This window comes from Octopus sinensis, unplaced genomic scaffold (assembly GCF_006345805.1).
Source record: "Octopus sinensis unplaced genomic scaffold, ASM634580v1 Contig06665, whole genome shotgun sequence".
Taxonomy (NCBI): domain Eukaryota; kingdom Metazoa; phylum Mollusca; class Cephalopoda; order Octopoda; family Octopodidae; genus Octopus; species Octopus sinensis.
In genome coordinates, this window is record NW_021829438.1 from 1 (window position 1) to 5,891 (window position 5,891).

A 5,891-nucleotide genomic window follows, 5' to 3' on the forward strand; every position below is an offset into this window, starting at 1 on the left:
AAGTTGCAAACAACAAGGGTGATACATTATTGTTAATTAGTAGCTATTTTTATTAAACTTATAAAGAATTTAAATTTTTAAAAACGGCGGGAACTTAGTTGCCAACCCAATATTGTATCACTTTCTATCTATCTATCTATCTATCTATCTATCTATCTAGCCATCTATCAAACTATATATATATATATACTAGCTACGGCGGTACATATTCTAAAATTGGAACGATACAGAGAAGATTAGCATGGCCCCTGAGCAAGGATGACACGCAAATTCGTGAAGCGGTCCATATTTTCTAAATGGCTGTGCCCCAGCATGGCCACAACTCGTGAGCTGAAACTAGATAAAATAAAAAAAAATAAAAAATTAAAATATGTCTATCTATCTCTCTGTCTTTCTGTCTGTCAATCTTTCTGTAAGTAAATAATATTTATCAGACGATAATAGACACAACATGGCCTGATGAAATGCTGGGGTTATGCAATAGGGCAAAATTACGTAATAGCATGTAACATTAAGCTTATTGAATAAATGAAAACGGCATTGAAATCTGTGTAACAATGATTTCAGTTGTCCATTCTTGTTTCTTCATACAAATACATACAAACCAATATACATATATATATATGTGTGTATGTGTGTGTGTATATATACACACACATATAGATAGATGAATGAATGAATGGATGGATGGATGGATGGGAGCAGGGAAATGCATGTATGCATATATATATATATATATATATGGTATAAACGGAATAAGAACGCAATGGATGACAATGAAAACATACTGACAGAGAGACGATACAAAGACGGACAGGGAAACCCAGGACGAATCATTAGTGGTCTTCTGTTCATCAGTCAAGCTCCAATTATCATTTCAGTTTCAACATGTTACACTTGAGACTGTTCAAAATTGGTAGGCCCCAAAAATCTAAGCTATGAACATTAAATTTTTGGAAGGAAGCTATCGAATGTGTACGGCAACACAGACAAAATACGAGAAAACGGAGAAAATGTTACACAATTAGAAATACAACATGAATAGCAACAGGTGTCTTTCGACTGATAAGTTAAGTTGAGCTGGCGTGTGGAGAGAAAGCCTTGAGTCAAAAATCATAGACAAGAAAATAAGGTGTTGTATGGACAGCGGTCAGGCCAAGAAAGTAAGATCATGTTTGGCCGAACACCGGTCACGTGAAGAAACAGAGAGAGGTAGAGACAGAGGGATAGAAAATCAGTGAAGGAGCTAGAGAAGGAGAGAGAGAGAGGAGAAGAGAGAGAGGGTGGAAGGGACAGAAGTATATATATATATATATATACACATGTATATATATATATATACACTACAGCATAGATACATTTAAACACTAATTTATATTGAATACATTCCTTCTTTGGCAAATTTAAGTTGCTATAGATATGTGTGTATACTTATACAGTACAATAAGCATACATGCAATATGTCCAACGCATATATGCATTCATATTTATATATTATGCACGCATATGTTAGATGCACACATACATCCATACATATATGCATATATACATGCATCCATACATATATACGAACATATACATACATATACACATGAATGCGTACATAATTCACTGCTCAGTGAAATAATTCCGAAGAAAGAATTGCCAAGTAAACCAATCCAATCTGTTTCTAAGGAACGGTAGAAACACATCTTAACTTTACAATGTTCTCTGAAAATATAAAAGAAAATTTAGAATTTAAGAACAAGTACGGCTACGCCATCAATGTAAAACACAAGAGAAGTGTTTTTCAAATATTTACTTATATCTTTTCATACAGAATAGGAATATACCATGCGCGTGTGTATATTCACACGCACATACACACACACACACCACCACGCACGCACACATACATATATATGTGGATATATATATATATAATATCTATAATATATAATATATATATATATAATAAATAATATATATATATAATATATATTATATACTATATATATATATACGTGTGTATACGTGTGTATAATTTTCCATGCATACATATATGTATGTGTATACATATATATATATATATATATACGTATGTATATACGCATATATCTATATACGCATATATATATATATGTATATATATATATATATGTATATATATATATGTATATATACATATACATAATACAAATATATACATATATATAGGCATATACTTATGTACATATATACATGTATATATGTGTATATAGGTATATAGTTGCATGTTTTATATATACATATTTTATACGCACATATATATACACACACACATACATATGAATATGTAAATGTATATACGTATATTATATACACATGTACTCATATGAATTCACAGATATATGACGACTCACTAGCTCACACAGATACACACACAAATAAATATACAAATACATATATATACATATATATATATATACATATATATATATTATATATGTATATGTATATATATATATACATATATATATATTATATATATATATGTATATATGTGTGTATATATATATATGTATATATATATATATGCATATATATATATATATGTATATATATATATACGTACATACATATATACATACGTACATACATATATACATACGTACATACATATATACATACGTACATACATATATAAACACTTGAATCTCCTTCAGGCATTGAAAACAATTTTTCTAGTCTATTTTGCGAAGCTTATCAACTTCGGCTTTCGATTATACCTTTCACATTATGTTGCTTTTACAACTCAATTACAAGAAAGGAATAGGGAACATGTGATTCCTCTATACACACCTTATACTCTCTCTTCATTCTGTTTTCTCTCTCTCTCTCTCTCTCTCTCTCTCTCCTCTCTCTCTCTCTCCTCTCTGTGCCTTACATATAAGCATGCATATACATTCATATAAATACATAAATACATGCATAACATACAAACATATATAAACATATAAACATGTATATATATATGTATATATATATATATACATATAAATATATATATGCATATGTATGTATATATATATATATATACATGCATATCTATGTATATACATGAATACATACATACATATATATATATATATATAATATATATATATATATATACAGACATATATGCATACGTAGATAGATTGATATCTTTATGAGTGGCTGTGTCGTAAGGCGCTTGCTTACCAACTACAAGGTTCCTGGTTCAGTCCCACTGCGTGGCACCTTGGGCAAGTGTCTTCTACTACAGCCTCGGGCCGACTAAATCCTTATGTGTGGATTTGGTAGACGCAAACTGAAAGAAGCGTGTCGTATATATGTATATATATGTATATGTGTGTATATGTTTGTGTGTCTGTGTTTGTCCTCCAACATCGCTTGACAACCGATGCTGGTCTTTTTACGTCCCCGTAACTTAGGCCGAAAGAATATGTACTCCGCTTACAAAAAAATAAGTCCTGGGGTCGATTTGCTCGACTTAAGGCGGTGCTCCAGTATGGCCGCAGTAAAATGACTGAAACAAGTAAGTAAAAAGTGTATGTATGTCTCTTCTGTGTTTAATCATTTGAATTCTTCCTCTGTAGAAGGAGCTGGTTTCTAACAATGATACAAAGCTCCATCTTTGAAATGTAGATAACTAAAACAATGTCACATTTTCAACTTGAGAAAAGTCTTGCATAGTTTTATTGTTCCCCTTACAGGTTGTATTTATAACGTGCGAATCAGTTAGTTGATTTTTTCTGAAAATCCAAGCTTATTCAGACTCACAGTTAGGTATTTACTTACAAAACTAAGTGCTCCGATTATTGTTGGTATAAATGTAAATTTGTTATCGAGATATAGAAGCTAGCGGTTTCGAAGCTGTTGTCAATAATTATCTTTTTCTCTTTCATTTTTAAAGAGATAATCACATCAGCAGGCCAGCTGACATCTATGACGGTACATACTTTTTTTGTATGTCCCAAAAATAATATCCTGCCTGACAGATGTTTTGATAGGAATGTTCCACCAGTATTCCTTGTGCTGGTATTTGTGCACGAATTCAATTACCGGGAGGGTCTCTATACTTATTCCAGGACAGTCTTTTTTTCCGGACGGTATTTTTTCCGAACGGAATGAAGGCGGTGGGCTGGCAGAAACGTTAGCACGCCGGACGAAATGCATAGCGGTATTTCGTCTGCGTTACGTTGTGAGTTCAAATTCCGCCGAGGTCGACTTTGCCTTTCATCCTTTCGGGGTCGATAAATTAAGTACCAGTTACGCACTGGGGTCGATGTAATCGACTTAATACCTATGTCTGTCCTTGTTTGTCCCCTCTGTGTTTAGCCCCTTGTGGGTAATAAAGAAATAGGTATTTTATATTCTTTTTGTGACTGCATCATGTCGCATAGGGCGGTAGTACTTTGATGACATTTTTGGGCAGCTGCTAATCACATGTATGATGTTTTCACAGAAATTGTCAATCTATATTTGCGGTCGCATCTTGGAACTCCAAAGGCTTCTCTGTCGCTTTTATTGATTAAGGGATTTAGTGGCAATCTTTTCTTCTTGGATTGCAAATGCATAACCTTCGAAGTGTGATGTGATGTAGCGGTTATGAGTTCAAGAGAGGCTTCTCGTCATTCCAATGTTATCATCTTCTTCAAGTCTACGAGAAACATACCCATGCATACTCTTTTACTCTTTTACTTGTTTCAGTCATTTGACTGCGGCCATGCTGGAGCACCGCCTTTAGTCGAGCAAATCGACCCCAGGACTTATTCTTTGTAAGCCCAGTACTTATTCTATCGGTCTCTTTTGCCGAACCGCTAAGTGACGGGGACGTAAACACACCAGCATCGGTTGTCAAGCAATACTAGGGGGACAACACAGACACACAAACATATATACACACACTTATATATATATATATAATATATAGACAGGCTTCTTTCAGTTTCCGTCTACCAAATCCACTCACAAGGCATGGTCGGCCCGGGGCTATAGCAGAAGACACTTGCCCAAGATGCCACGCAGTGGGACTGAACCCGGAACCAAGTGGTTGGTTAGCAAGCTACTTACCACACAGCCACTCCTGCGCCATGCATGGTCATTTTTTTTTTCGAAATGTTGAGAGTTTCACTTCCGGGTCTTCTTTGAGGTATGCTTGTCCGACGGAATTGTTGTTGTAAAGGGAGGGGGGTCATCAGGAAGTGAGTACTTCCTGAGAAACTCACTTCCAACACGTAGGATATTATTTCCTGCACTTTTCAGCACAAAGCAAATATACTGTATCTATTTTTCCTGCTGTTTTTTAAGCAAATGCTGTCTGAGATAGACTATGGGCCATTCAGAGTCTGCACTGACCTCAAGCCCCTAACTCCTTATTTGTATGTATGTATGTATGTATGCATGCATGCATGCATGTATGTATGTAAATATGTATGTATGTATGTATGTATGTATGTATGTATGTATGTATGTATGTATGTATGTGTGTATGTAGTTTTTCTCTTTTCAATTTAAAAGAAGATTTGACCGGCTACCGACTTGGTAGCAAGGTTGTGAAGGAAAGCATCTTCTTTTGTTCATCATCCTTTGATTGTTAAGGTCTTGCAGATTTTTTATGATTCCACGCATATATGTATGTATGTATGTATGTATGTATGTATGTATGTATGTATGTATGATTGATTTGATTTTGATTTTGATTTTTCCAGTTTCAGCTCACGAGCTGTGGCCATGCTGGGGCACCACCATTTGGTTTTCTACATGATTTTTACCCTACGAATGCTTTTTAGCAACTGCCATTTGGTGCATGAGAGAGTTCGATGCAGCTGCCCTCATCTGCACCTCCTGCCGTGAAGTTGGTTCATCCGGGGCACCTGACAGGAAGA

The 5,891-nt window shown here is 34.5% G+C and overlaps 1 non-coding gene across 1 annotated transcript; it reads left to right on the forward strand.

Annotated features, from left to right (window-relative positions):
• Window positions 1–186: 186 nt before the first annotated feature.
• Window positions 187–293, forward strand: LOC115227659. Its single transcript, XR_003883146.1, has one exon. It is a non-coding gene; the product is annotated as a U6 spliceosomal RNA (small nuclear RNA).
• Window positions 294–5,891: the final 5,598 nt, after the last annotated feature.